Here is a 15186-nt window from a genome sequence, read left to right as displayed (position 1 = left end):
GTGTAAACTTTAAATTTGTAAGACTGAATTTATTTCCTTGCCTAAGCAAGGAAATAAAGCTTGAAAACCTCCCTTGCCCAACCAAGAAAAAATCTTGCCCCAGTCAGGAGCAAGGTGGTGTTTTCAATACAGTGGAACTTCTTCTGGAGTTCTTAAAGAGCACAAATATGAGTGATTTCCAATTTAAAGACCTTCTTAGACATGTGTGTATGTGTCTCATTTTCTACCTGCATAGAAGGTCAGAAAATCTTGCCTTATCTGTTTAAAAATAAACTATCACATTCCCATCACAGCAAAAGCTCAAGGGTTTCTTCTGAGATGTCAGTCTTAGATATTTTCTGCCTTTGAGGAAACTCTGCTGTTTGATTTCTAGCACTGGCATATGCAGTGCTAGACAGCACAACAGGTGGGTTTCAAGGTGTTAAGTGGCAAAGCACATTTCGCTTTGGTGTAGAAATGGGTTTTGTTTTAAGGACAATATAACCTTATATAATATACAATATAACAATATAATATAAAAAAACAATATTTAAAATATAGGGGGAATTATTTAAAATTTTTATGTTTACAAACAGATATTTTTGACTTTGTGACAGATAAAAGCTCCCAGGACCCACTCTGCTCTCTTTCAACAAGGAGCAAAACGCAGGAAATAAAATTCAAGCATTTTTCCATTTGTATTTCCATAATATTTGCTTTGGGCTAAAGGCACGCAATACTTGAAATTGCCGACCTGCTGCTGGATGGGTGAGCACTTTGGAAAGGAGAAGAAAAGAAAGGTTCCATCCTGAGATGATGGTATCCATCAATTAATGGCATCCATTAATTGACTAATAGAATGCTGTGTCACTCCTAAATGGGCTCAGTGTCAAACTCCTGCTTCCCTCCATCTCTGGCAGCATTAACAGCGTGCTGTTGACACTGTGGCTTGAGGTCTCTCACTCTGACAGCTCTGAAAAGGTATTTTGGAAGGATTTCATGGTTTTGAATAGCTTATTTCACTAACCCATAAAGAAACACTTCCCTTCGACACAAGCATGAGTGGTTATTTTCTATACTTAAGAAGGCCAAGGTAAAGAAAACCCAAGTGTGCATTTTTAAATATTTTATCTTTACACAAGCCTGGGTTATGCAGAACACAAAGCCATATACATATTTCATAGAGAAGGTAATAATATCTGACAAAATCCCAAGAACTGTTTGACTTACATGACATAACTTTCAAGAAGGAGTACGAAATTAGGAAAAAATAGTCCCAACAGAAATGTTATTAAAGATAGGAACTTCCCCACCTGATGGGAAGCTGCATCTTCTACTCATCTCTAGAGATGGAAAAGCAACAGAACTCTACAAGTTCTCTGCATTTCATACAGTGCCACAATATATTATTAAATGCCGAATTTTTTTAAGTCTGTGCTAAAAATGGTTCTTCAGTCATATGCAGAACCAATGTATTTGTCCTACAGATTTGCTAACTTACAGGGTGAGAGTGTGAGAGAGCTGTAGGAGTGAAGGAATTCAGACTTTTCCCAAAGATCTTGATAAGTTCTTAGCTGCCCTTGTTCTAGGGGCACTCCTTACTTCCAGGATTTTCTGCAGCCTTGGAAAAATATCCTTCCTCATGTTTTTGAAAATTAAGGAAAGAATGGTGTTATGAAATGAAAAGCAATCAAATAAAATACCATCCATACAAACCTGAAAAAAATCCAAAAAGCAAACAACGTCTCCATCAGAGAACTGTTACAACAAATGGCTGTAATAATATTATAATATTATATTATTTTCCTTAGCAACAGCCTGTGGTTTGTTTAGGCTATGTAAGTTTTTAAGAGGTTGACATTTCAACGATTCAGGGGATAACATGGTTGGATTCTTGTTAAACTACAAGCAAAATTTAATCCCGTTTCATAAATGACCCCTGATTAAGCTTGTCCAGCCTCTCAGATGTCAGAGGACTGCTACCCTGATAAAAGAGCTGAGCTGACTGAGAAAAATAACTGGAGAGGACCAAAAGAACAACCATAATAATTAATCCTGCCCTTTCAGTCTGAAAATCAGACTGAAATTGCTCCTGTTTTGCAGAGACTTGAAGAAAGTGACTTTCCCAGATTCACCCACAGTACATGGCCTGGAGTCCCATCTGCCAGGATTACAGCACAGAGGAGATGCCTCATTTAGTGCTGTCCATACCTTTGGGTTTCTAGAGCCATTCATCCCTTGAAATGTTATATTTGGGATACATATCTAGGTATCTTTGACTTTTGGTGACAATTCCCATTACAGGGATCTTTGTGATTTCCTAACAGCCACCAAACTGATTCAGTGTAGAAAATGAAGAAAGGAGTTGCTTTGGAGGGCTCTGAAAGCAAACAGAGATAAGTCTTTGCTGCGGTGGCAGTATCATCATATCCTGCTGTCCCACTTTCCTGTCTGGAATGACAGCAAAGAGAGCTGAGAACTCACCCTGGTGACTACAATAAGAACCAAATGCTTTTCCCTGTCCAGGAGCATTCTGATCTGTTTTGCATTCAAAGTCTTTGCTGGAAGGAGTTATGGCTGTCTGAATATTATTCTTAGTCATACATTTATTAGATAGGAAATATGTTCACTGAGCACTTAGAAACATTATAGAGCACTTTAACACTTTTATATGTTTAACCAGCCCTATTCTTTGCCTTCATGATTCCCACTATCCTTTTCCCTCTCCAAAATGAAAGAAAATGATTATTTAATCCAGGAGACATGCTGAGGGCATCAACAGCTGTGGTTTTGCTGCTCCCCACTCTGACTCTGGGTCTTCTCCAAATCCCCACATGAAGTCAATGCAATGGTTTGACTGCTTCAAAAGGGCTTTGGACCAGGCATTTTTTTTGTGATGCTGGGGAAGTCACTTTGCCCCCTGTGCTCAGCACATGCTCTTCTGAAACAGGCAACCAACTGCCCTGGGAGCTGCCATGGGACTAACCACAATTTGTCATGGTGATGGAAACAGTGAATGGTCCAGCCATTACTAACAGAGGTTGGAAAGGAGTAACTTCTGTTTATATTTCATTATTGTTTAAAGCGCTGAGAACTAAAAAAGGAAATATCTGATGATTGAGGCAGTGTTTATATTGACTTTCTTCCCATTCACGTTTTCCTTCGCACAAAGAAATGCTTCCTCAGCACAGAAAGGTGGTATTAAGGGGAAGGTGTCAGAGGACAGAAGAAAAGTCTCTTTTGCAGGAGAGCAGATTAGCAATTTTCAGGACTCAAGCATGAGAAAGGAGGCATTTCTCAGGCCCCTGTACAAACACGCGTGGCCCTGATGGGAGCTGTATGTGTTTGCAAGACCTTTGGGGGATGCTCAGGCTTCCGGAGAGGGGACAAAGCTGTGCCCAGCACAGGGAATTCGGTGTCCACCTCGCTCCGAGGTGCTTGGCTTTGCTGCTGGGGGATTCCTGCTTCCTCCCCATCCTGTTCCCCACGTGTCCCTGCCTGCTGGCCCAGTCCTCAGGCCCCACTGGTTTATCTGTTCATCCATGCAGAGCTCTCCAGGACCAGCCCTGAGCCATGGGCCAGCTCCAGAAGAGGCAGCCAAGCCTCCCCAGCCTTTGCAGCCACTGTGCTGGAGTGTGGAGTGAGTGCCCAGCCCTGCTTTTGCAAAATTTTACGGTTCACACTTCATCTGCCTCCCTCCCCCTTTTTCCCTCTCTTCCCCTCTCTCTTTTTCTGTCGGATGCTTCAAGGAAAAGAAAATTTATGGAAGCGGTTCCAAGAGCTGTTTTCCCTGCCTTGGTGCTAGTCGGTGCACGCTCCTGGCTGGCTCAACCCTCCCTTGCCTCTGCCCGGCTCCACAGCTCCTTCACCTTGTACAAAAGATAGATCATGTTACCCATCACTTGTTGCCTCCCAGGCCCCAGCCCCCGGAGCTGGTGAGTGCATCTTTAAACGTGCCAGGTACATGCAGCTCCCTGCGCCTCCTCTGCAGGATAAAATTCCCTTTCCACATTCCCACCCTGGGAAAAATGTGAATTTCAAGTTTTTTTCCCAAGACAAAAAAGTAAGTGATGTTATCTTTCTGCACAGGGACGAGTGGTAGGAAACACAGGTTCTTATCCTCTCTGCTTTAATCACCAAATTGCTTAATTAATGTAGGCTAATAAATCAGACTGGTGGCATGTGCTTGGTTTAGAGGACAGGCTGCCTGAGTGGCACCATGCTTGTCCTCCATCCCCAGGACCAGCTTCAGGCATGGTCCAGCAGGGAAGGCAGGATCTCTGCTCCCTCCAGCCTCTTCTCCTGCCTCACATGCCAAAAAAGCAGCTCAAAGAATGTGAATGGCAAAATTAATTCTGCCACTTCTGAACCCACAGAGGTCACCAAAACTCAAGCAGCAGCTACAAAAGGCAGTTCTGCCCTTCCTCTGCCCTCCTTGTTGCCTTTTCTTCTTTTGCATCTTTGCCTCCCTCATTTTCTCCCTGAATCTCATTCCAAGGCTTTCCAATTTCAAGTATTGCTCTGTCAGTGCTAAAATTGCAAAGAATAAAACTTAAAAACTGTTTCAAGCTCTAAACTTGGTTTCATGCTCCTGCTTTTCTGAACCTTGGTGGCCATTTTTCTTTAGATCTGGATCCTGATCTCAAGAGCAAATTTAAGAATTTGGGTTTTCTCACTGCCTCCTGTCCACTGGTTCAAACCCAGAGCAAATTTGGGTTTCAGGGACTGAATTTTCCCATGCATATTTTTGTATTTAGACTGAGATCTTGTGTGACAGGGATTTTCTGGAGGTGAACTGGTTAACTTCAAACTGAAGCAATAACTCTGATGGACCCTGAGTCTGGGGGCACCCGTCAGGGGGTGCCCTTTCCAGGACTGCCAGGCTGCGAGACAGCAACAGTGTAAAAACAAGCCTGTTTTTAAAGGTTTGTCTCTTGGCCTTTCCTCCACGATGATGTCTCACCTGCAATACAGCCAGTGACTCATCCTTCAATTATTGCTGCTGTCATTCTGGTCCAAATTGCTTGGAGGAAGGGAAGTACTGACAGAAACACTCTGGGAGATTAAAATACCCGTGTCTGCGATGCTTTATAACAGCTTTGCTATAAGGAGCCTGCTTTCTCCGTGATTACTTTGTTATGAATTCACTTGTGCAATACGTTCTTGGAACAGCACGGTTTGTTTCTGGAACCAAGAATCAGTGACAGGAGATTCATTATAGGTAGGGAATATTTTTGTTAAAGAAACGCTGTCAGGTCAAGTCAGGCTTTTGTATTGCTGTTTGTAAAACAAGGTGTTTACATACCTGTAAAGCTGCCACTTTTTTTTTTTTTTCTCTTTTGATGAAAGTCACCTTTAGATATGTAGGTGGAAACGGTTCTTTGGCACTAAAAGCAGAGTGAGAGCAGGAAAGGCCAACCAGCCATGCTTCCTTGCCCTTTCCTCCCCTTACAAGGTGCCAGGCCCCTGGGAAGCTGCCCCAAATCCAGGGATGTGCAATGTGCACCCTCAGCTGTCGAAAGCACCCCGGCTCTGCCTGCGCTGTGGCAAAGGGAGAGTGCAGCCTGCAGCCTCCCTCCTGCCAATCCCTACCTCAGTCCCCAGGGCCATGGGAGAAACCCCTCTTTGTCACAAGGTGAATAATTAAGATACTCTAGCTGCTAAATGAAAGTGCTGAGAACTCGGCTGCTGTGTATCCCTCCTCTCTGCAGGCAGCTACTCAACTCTTTTATCTGCATTACGATCTCTGAAGGAAAGTATAATTTGGCAATCGTGGTCAAAGTGTTTAGACAATTCAGTCAATGGAAAGCCCCGAGGGAAAAAGACAGCTACAACAAAAACATGAAGACAGAGGGATGTGAGAGCAAATCCCGTTTGAAAAACCCCTCCTCTCTTGCCCAAGGTGAGCACACCAGGACTGTTTCTTTCTCAGCTTCAGTTTGCCTCCCAAAGATGAAGGAAAGCATGTGACCTAGATAAATAGTAAATTAATCTAGGAATTAGATGCTCATCTCAAAAACAGGAAAATTGTAAAGTGGGCAGGATCTCTGAGTTCCTGCTTTTCCTTTTCTCCGGGGCTGGTGGAGCTGGCACTGAATGTTTTAATTCTGGAGTGAACACTTCTGTCCCCTAATTTGCCCACACCCAGGAAAACAAAATTTGCATTCAGATAAACACAGACTCATTTCCAAGCCTACACAGACTATTTAATTAAGAGTTTCCAAGTGGAAACTGCACATTATTTCCCCAAATTAAGGGCTGCTCCATAGGAACCCTCCCTTCTGCTCTGGGATAAACAGAAACCAGGAGGCAAGGGGCCGGGTCATATCCTGAACTCCCACCCCTGCACGAGCATCATCCACCCGGCTGTGCAAACACAGACTTTTGTCTCTGGAGGGGAAAAATCAAACGAGAGGGTTGGAAACGCTCGTCCCCTCTGCAGCCAAAAGCCTGGAGTGAGGCCAGGCTCCACTGGTCTGACTGCTGCGGGGAGGAAGGAGCTGTAAGCCAGCAATTAGCAATTCTGCTCCTAACAGGAAAGATTGCTGGGAAGCATAAATAGTGTGGCTGTTTATAGGGGAGTTAGTGCAGGAAGTCGTGCTGATGATGATGGTTGCGGTTTTTTTCAGAAAGCTGCCTTACCTAGGGAAGGATGCGGTACCTGGGCGAGGAAGAGCTTCGTGCACAGAGGTTTGGGGCTGGCTTTAGGGATCTGCACTCCTGATATTATCACTTCCAGTCTAAACCATTCTATGATACATAATTGTCTATTAATGAGCTCCACAGCATAAGAGGTAACATAAAATCCTTTGGTAGACACTGAGTTTTAAGTTTATATTGCGGTGTGCAAGGGGAGAGTCTTGGACTTGCTTTTTAGTTTTCCTTCTTGTTTTAGCAGCATTCAAATGTTATCACATACACAGAGATCTCTGCAGTTTTTGAAGGGACAGGTATTTTTCAAGCAGCACGAAAAATAAAATCATGAATAAAGCAGAGCTTAGTCATGAGAAACACAGAACTGAGAAAAAGAAAGCTTTGGGAAGGGGATTTATTTGTTTGTGCAAATGACTGAGCAAGGAAATACACCTCTAGACACACTGTTGGTGCCACTTAATGATCCAGAGGCCTCAGATGAAGAGAATATAAAGCATGGAAAGTAACTAGACTTCTGGTTCTTACAAATGAAGGATGTTAATTTATTAATAGCATTAAAAATGAACAATGCTAGGCTGGAGGACTATGACAAAAGCATTCCTCTTAGACCATCACCTCGTGCCTTTCATCTCACGTGTACATTTGAAAGCAGTCTCTTAAATACGTCAGGCCTGTGCCCACTGGAAATCACAGCCCTGTGTAACTTGGCCAGTCCATCTAACCACTGGATTAAAGGGAAAAACAGACCCGCTGTGGGGTGCAGGAATTATTGGTGATGACATGAATCACGCTGAGAGCAAAGTGACAACATGACACAAAGAGGAAATTCTCTCTGACAGGCCCTTTACTTTCTTTAATGATATATTCCTGGTCCAAATTATGTAGGGACCTCCAGTGCTATTTGACAGTACCTGGAGGAGACAACCTTATAAATTTGCCAGTTTTGCCTTAGATAAATAGATAGAGTTTCTTCAGTGCTTCTTGAACTTTCTCCTACTTACTTTCAAGAATGCTCCTAATCTAAGGCAGCAATATTAAGCTCTCCAGCAACTGGCAAGTTCTAAAGGGTCATTGTATGTTTTCCTGCTCAAGTGATAAATCTGGAGGTCAGTTCCTGGCACGGCCAAGGGGAGCATGGATGTGTGCTGCAGAAGACAGGTTTACAGCATTAAAACCTGGGAGAAGCAATTACATGAGCCACTTTGGATGAAATCATAATTAAGCCTTATTGGGGTTTGAAAGTTTGGATTTACAATATATTTCACTCGCCGTTTTTCATTTTCATGAACGTCTGGCAGTTTCTGCTTCCAGCTGGGACAAGAAGAAAAGTGTCTTAAATGCACTATGAATTAAATAGTGGGGAACCCATATCCTTTCAGCAGGGTAGTGTAGGAGAAATCTTGTTCTTTAGACACACAGAGCTCTGTTATATTCCTCAGGCTGAAGTGTACAAAGTAAAAATAAGGATCTGTGATGCTTTGGGTGTTCATTCAAAGCAAAATCCTTTTCTAAAGGAAAGAAAATGTCTGAGGTTCAGTTGCATTTTCCCTGAGGAACCCTTGCCTCGATCGAGGCAGGACACAGCACAAAATACAAAATTCACATTTGTATTTGGCAAGAATTAGAGAAAAAAGGACCATGTTACCTCAGAAGTGAAATCTAATGCACTGGTCTAGACCAGTAATGATGCATGCACCAGTATTGTGCTCTCCTGTTTTTATCCACTGTGCAAACAGTAGCAGCAAGCTGGATGCAACAGGAAGAACCCCTGACCTCAGTGCCTGCAGGAAAATTGATCCTGCTCACTGTTACCTTTTTGCTTTTTCATCTGGCTGAGGAGGTAGAAACTCCAAAGCTGGGTTTGCAAACACTGTGACTATGCACTTGTTTAGAATTTTGGCCAATCTGTTAAAAAAGTAACGTAAATATCAAAGAATGCAAAATATCGTAGTGGCAACACCCATGACCTCCAGCACTGGCAAGGATTATAATATATAAACATCTATGTAATACAAAAATTCCATTAATTTAGATAATAAAGATTAATAGACTAACCTAAAACCATACAGCCCTGAAGAGAGCTTGAATGTTTTTTCCATTAGGTCCTAGGGGGAAAAAAAGAGAATAATCAATCCAACTTTTGGTTTCAAATCACTTCAACAGAGATTTGCTTCTTGGGTCACTTTAAGCATGGAGGTTGGCTTGTAGCTGCCTTTGTGCCCCTTGTGTAGGCATGTTATTGAGGTTATTAAGACAGAATAAAAAGAGTAGAATTTCTGGGAAGAGAAACAGCAAAGTGGTGGAGGTGGAAGATATGAGTGGATGGATAACAGGGATTCAGCCTTCAAAGTGAGGGGTGTCATGACCTCCTTTTTCTCCCACAATGCATGCACAGTTCATCCACGATATTTCCCAAACTGATGTTTGATACAACAGTTGATGGCAGGCTGTGAACTTCTGCTGGGATTGGGGCTGGGCAGATCTCACCACCTTTCAGAATCAAGACTGAAAAGCCAGATTTTAAGACCTAGACCCCCTGCAATACAGAAAGGGTGTGGAATTAGGCTTCCACTTCAAGTGTCTCAGTAATTGAAGCAACATCCAGCCCTTGTGGTTTGGGTTATCTGGAAGTAGTCCAGCATGCTGGATTATGCAGAGAGATAGTGAGCTATATGTGTTAATGGGGAATTTAAATAATACAATTTACAAATGGCAAACACACACTCCTCTGGTTTCCCAGGTAAATCCCAGGAATGAACTTGCTTGGAATTTCACAGAGCAATCATAAAGCCTCCTGCACACTCCTTGTATTCCTTCTTAGGGAAATAGAATACCAAAGATTACTACAACTCCCTTCCCAAAACTGACTTTACTGCTTCGGTCTGATTTTGTATACAACATCATTACACCACATTGCAAAACCATCCTTTCATCACAGCCTTTGCATTTCATCAGTCTTTCTCATTCTTGCTCACCCTACAAATAGCAGAACACAAGAAAAGATTGAAAACAACCAGCCGAGTTGGTTTATCCACCAGCCAGATGGATATCTGGACAAACCAGGATGACAAAGCCAGATTAATATGATTTCTTTAATAAAATCCCAAACCATCAGTTTCAGGCTGAGTTTAATTCTAAACCTTATAACCCCACAGTGTCAGGGCAGCACTGGCTGCTTTCTCTTGGAGACAACCCCCTGGGCACTGCTGGAAACACAGCACCTAAATTAGGTTGTCTCTCAGCTGGGTATTTGCATGGAGAGGGGTGGAAATAGTCTTCCTTCAAGGATAATCAAAGGCACAAACTTCTTCTTAAACTGGACACCCTTCCTTATTCTCCTGCTATCAAATCCAAGTTTATAGGCATTTTATCTAGGGGTGTATCAGCTATCTTTGCCTGTAACATTAGAAACTGCTATTAAACAGAGCAGGAAGGACACAAGTGGAAATAGAGAGAAGGTGGTAGCTCTGACTGACATCTTTACTGGCATGGGACCTAGGATCAGTTTATGAAGCTTTTCTAACGGTGGCCCAAACTCAGTCAAGACTGGCTCCACGATGTCTTGCCAGGAGTGCTATAATCCTCTGCAGCCTCTTGGGTGGGAGACAGTGACACGAGAGCTTCACAGGAGGTCACACTCCTGCCTCAGCAGATGTGCATAGGCATATCCTTATAGGATGTGCACGAGCACGAGTCTCCCCTGGAGCCTGAGCTCTCCCTCTGGAGGTGAAGGAGTAGCTTTGATATGGGGCAGAAGGGTTTGCACCTCCTTGGGGTGATCAGTATGTGCATACTACCACTGGTGAGGAGCCATACCTCCAAATACTCCATCCTGGAGTTATGGAATGGATGCTTCATTCATGCTTCAGCATCAAACCTACTGAAATGACTGCATTCATCTAAGTCCAAGGCTGGGGCTACTTTCCACTCAAAGCAGCAGGGATGAGCTGTTCTCGCTCGCTCCCCATGACCATATTGTTTGTGTTTTCTGCAACATTCAGACAATAAAAGGAATATGATAATCTGTCTGTTGTCTCCTTGCCAAGCTGTCAGCCCAGCCAGTCCAGCAGCCCAAGAGCCTCACAGGTTTTCTCAAACAACTTCCAAACTATGTGTACAAGACACAGGTCACTTTATAAAGCAAAACCAAATAATTTCTCAGTCTAAAGCCACCCGTGAAGTGTCAGTCTACAGGAATCAATTCACACATGTTTTAATCAACTTGTAAGTTACACTGGGTGTATGGGAATAGTTAAATTTATAGAGCTTGGAGTCTGGCCCATTAAATTCTGTCTATACTGTTTTAACACTTCTGGAAGCCTACATTTAAATTTGCCTCGGGTCACGAGTGAAATGAATACTCCTACTTCCAGCAAAATACCGAGCACAGATCCATGAATTTGTAGTGAAAGCAGAAGCTTGAAAGCAACATGCTGTCTGCCGGGATGGTGGCGCTCTGGAAGGACCGGAATGTGCAGGGCAGGGGGGATGCACAGGGATGTGCCACGCCGAGCCCACCGCTCTGGCTGGAGCTGCTGCTTTCTCTCCTGCTGCAGAAGAGCAAACTTTGCCAGCCCTACACTAGCAGAAACGTGCCCGGAGATGAGATCCAGCTGTTTGCCAAAGCGATCCCGGCTACCGACAGCCAATCTGGACATTTTGTAAGCATCTGCAGGCTTGCTCTTATCGATGGAGGAGGGGTTTTGAGTGCGCTTTCTCTCGGAATAGGTTTGCTGATAGCATCAGCATCTGCTCGGCAGCAGCGCTAGCAGCCCTGCCTATGCAGGTACCGAGGAAACCAGAGACAGGGCTTTTGCCAGTCAGGACAGGAATGTTTATTTAAATGTAAGGAGAGAACCAGATCTGCAGCTGCTGGATCTGCAACGAGTCTCAGAGGGGCAAAAACTGGCTCAGAAAAAAAGCATTGTGTCCTGTGAAATGGAAAAATAAAATAAAATAAAATAAAATAAAATAAAATAAAATAAAATAAAATAAAATAAAATAAAATAAAATAAAATAAAATAAAATCCAAAACCCCAACCCAAAACCCTTGCAGGAATATGCACTGCCCATACTGAAAAGGCATTTTTGGTTCCCAGAAAAACTGGCTACAGCCCACATAGCTCTGTTTGCCCAGTGACAGGCAGCCTTACATGCTGAATACCAACTGAAGAATTTGCAAAAACAATTACTTCAATTATCTCGTTCCCGTGGCAACCGCATAACACACGCTCGTGTTTTAATGAGTCACTGTCCCTGACGAACCGAGGCGGGCAAGAGCCTTCTCCCAGAGCCCCGCAGCTCCCCGGGGAGCCCAAGGGGCACCCGAGGGCGTCCAGCAGCACCTGCCATGCCCACTGCACTTTTTTTCCTCAACAACTGAGAAAAACCGCAATTTACTGTCTTTAATATGAGGGTATTGGCTCAGAGCAAGCGCCACTGCAACACTAAAAGCCTAACACGAGTGAGTGCAAAATAAAGCAAATGTGAAAAGCAGAGTTTCAACTCCTCAGGTGCACAGACTGCGCATAAAATCTCCATTAATGACTTAATTCTGGCTGCGGTGCCAGTGGTGTGAAGCTGGAGTAGTCACTCATTGCTTTGAGGCACACTCAGGGACATCAGATGATGACTGTTTTTGAAACACTGAGCTGCACAGCCTACATAAAATAAGTTGTGCACGCTGACAAAAACGTGTAGAATTTATAACTTTTATATCTCATTCTATAATATATCCATCTATACATACATCTATGCTTCTAGGCAAAAGTATTCTAAATAGATGGGCTGATCTCTATTGTCTTATCTCAGTTCCATAGCAACTGCAAATTGCTAGAAAAGAGCAAGAAAAGTGATAAAAGCTCCTGGGAAAGTTTGTATTAAGATGACAAGTAAGGAAAATATTTTATGTATTCAGTGAGGGAATGAGTAATGGGAAATATAATAAAATATATGAAACAAGGCTGGTGAGAATGGAATAATAATGAACCTGGGGATCTTATTAATCTCTTTGTGCAAATAGACAAGAAGACAACCTGAAAATAAAAGTACACACATATGAATTTTTCGTGCATAATCCCTTCCTAAGTGCAACCCTTGCACTTACTGCTGCAGCACTATGTCAAATCATGGTGTTTTAGAAACACCATGTAGTTACTACACTTTCTGAATCAAAAGTCTGCCCAGGAAACAAATTCTATTGCACAAGCTAAGCATATAGGAAAGGTCAGAAAGGATCTTCACTACAAGTAAATCCCTTTCCAGAGCCTTTTTAGTGAAATATTTATTTAAAACTCAACAAATCTCACTTATGTTGCAATGAGAAAAAAGCAATTGAAAAAAAAAAAAAAACAAAAGAAAAGAGCTTGTGAATATTTTGTTTCTGAAAAATTGGGTCTTTTTTGGTTTTCTGTATGCCTCTGCTATCACAGGTATGATGATGCCTAGAAGCCGGTATTTTTCCCACTGATGTGGGTTAAAGGCTATTTTGTGGACAAAAGGCACAAAACATTTTTATTGGGTACTCAGAAGTGACAAGTTCAGCCTGATATGCAAACACTGTATGCTGTCCTATGATGCTGAAAACAGAGGAGAGCTGGGAGCACACAGAGGTGTCCAACAGATAGAAACCTCCAAAACCAACTGCAAGGAGGCAGCAGCTAGACGGTACAAAAATAACATTTCCCCCCTGTAATCACAACAAATTGTTTTTAATCACAAGCAGATGTGATTCATAATCAGTTTTCTAAAGTCAGCCTAATGAAAGCCCCAGCAACTCCCAGCTGAAGAATTACTTTAGAGGGCAAGGGAATACCTATAGGTCAGTTTACATACCTTGGCAGCAACATGCAAGCCAGTGGGGACATCCAGAAGGAAATAAGGTCACAAATTGGCAGGGCAGCAGCTGCACTTACCAGTTTAAACAAGATTCGGTTGTTGAAAATCTACGTCTTAAAGGCCAAATCAGCAACTCATAGACCAAACTATGAATCTTCAACTCAAATGTTATTTCCATCTGAACATATGGATATGAAACCTGGATGCTCCCCAGAGGCAAGCAGCTTAAAGCTTTGGAAACAAACTGGAGTGAATATATGAAGTGGAATTGATTTCTAACAAATGTCAGGAGCTGTCGAGGAGCTCAGTAAATTTGTAACCCTGGCAAAAGAAAAAGCGGCATTTGGGACACATGGCAAGGATGAACGCTCACATCTGCTCTGCCAGAGATGGCCCAGGGAAGCCAGGGGAATGGATGACTGAAGGACTCCAGAAAAAATGCTCTGAGGATGCAGGAGAGAGCATGAGGAGGGATGTGACAGCATCGCTTGCTCTGGACGAAACTTGGGAATGCTGGACAGGATCTGTCAAACTCTTCTATGACCCACCTGATTATCTACCCAGCTATCTCCTGACAAGCCAAGATGGGATATGGCATGCACAGATGACACTGGGCCTAATTAATATAAAATTCCTCTACTATTTTCTCCATTCCTGTATCATTACAAGAATGAATTTCAAGCTTCCCAGTTCCTGTATAAACGATCAGATTTTTCCTAGACTTTTATCCCCATCCCAAGGACATTTTAGTTGGTCTGTTATGCTTTTTTTGGGGTGTTACTTGTGTCTGCAATTACCCAGAATTATTAACACTGTACTAAACTGGTAGTGGAACTCCTGAGTTTATAACTGATTACAGCTCAAAAGGAAAGAAAATTAGGTTTTCAAAGTGAAATTTTCTTAACCATGGGAACATATTTTTAAACTCTTACATTCATAAGAAAGTTCTGCCTTGCAACCCTTAGATACCAAGCCTTGGATAGATGGATGTGAAACTATTTCTTTCATTTAAAAAAAATGCACAAACAATTCCTGCTCCAGCAGCTGAAGCTGGGGAGTCACCCAGGGAAGTTTGATGGGAATTCCAGAGTTCTACAAATTTTGGTGATGCACCTTTCCTGGAGGAACTGAAGGCAGCGCTTCTGGGACTTCAGAAGCAGCTTCCCACCGAGCCTTGCTGGATTTGGGATGCCCACAAGATGGGCAAACTTACTGCCTGCCAGATGGGATGGATGTGTGGGATCTTGATGGATTTAAGCTGTCACTATCAATCAGAGCTAGTGCAAAGGCTGATTTCCAGGTGGCACAAACAAGCTCTGTTTGGAAATCCTTCCCCAGCCCCACTTCTTGTGATCAGGGAGAAATATTTCACTTGTTTTCTGATCCCAGTTGTGAGGGTGTTTCAGATGCTGTGAGCACTCCACCATATAGGACTGGTTGCTCAAACAGCAGGAGGGAGCTCATATTCAAAGGAATGGAAAGAAAATAATGAATTACTGGAACAGCGCTGGCCACTTTAGTAGGAACACCAGTCATTTAATGAAAATATTGACATTTATGGGAATCCACAGACAGAGTTGGGCATAGTTGTGGTCTCCACTACTGTATCATTTTTCATAATGTTTTATTTCTGTTTACCTTCCAAAACAAACTACTGTAACTAATATGTTTATAATAATTAATGAGGAGACAGCCAAGCTGAAGAAAGGAGTGGCC

The sequence above is a fragment of the Vidua macroura genome, chromosome 4 (genome assembly GCF_024509145.1).
Source record: "Vidua macroura isolate BioBank_ID:100142 chromosome 4, ASM2450914v1, whole genome shotgun sequence".
Taxonomy (NCBI): Eukaryota; Metazoa; Chordata; class Aves; order Passeriformes; family Viduidae; genus Vidua; species Vidua macroura.
Note: the sequence above shows the minus strand (reverse complement) of the source record.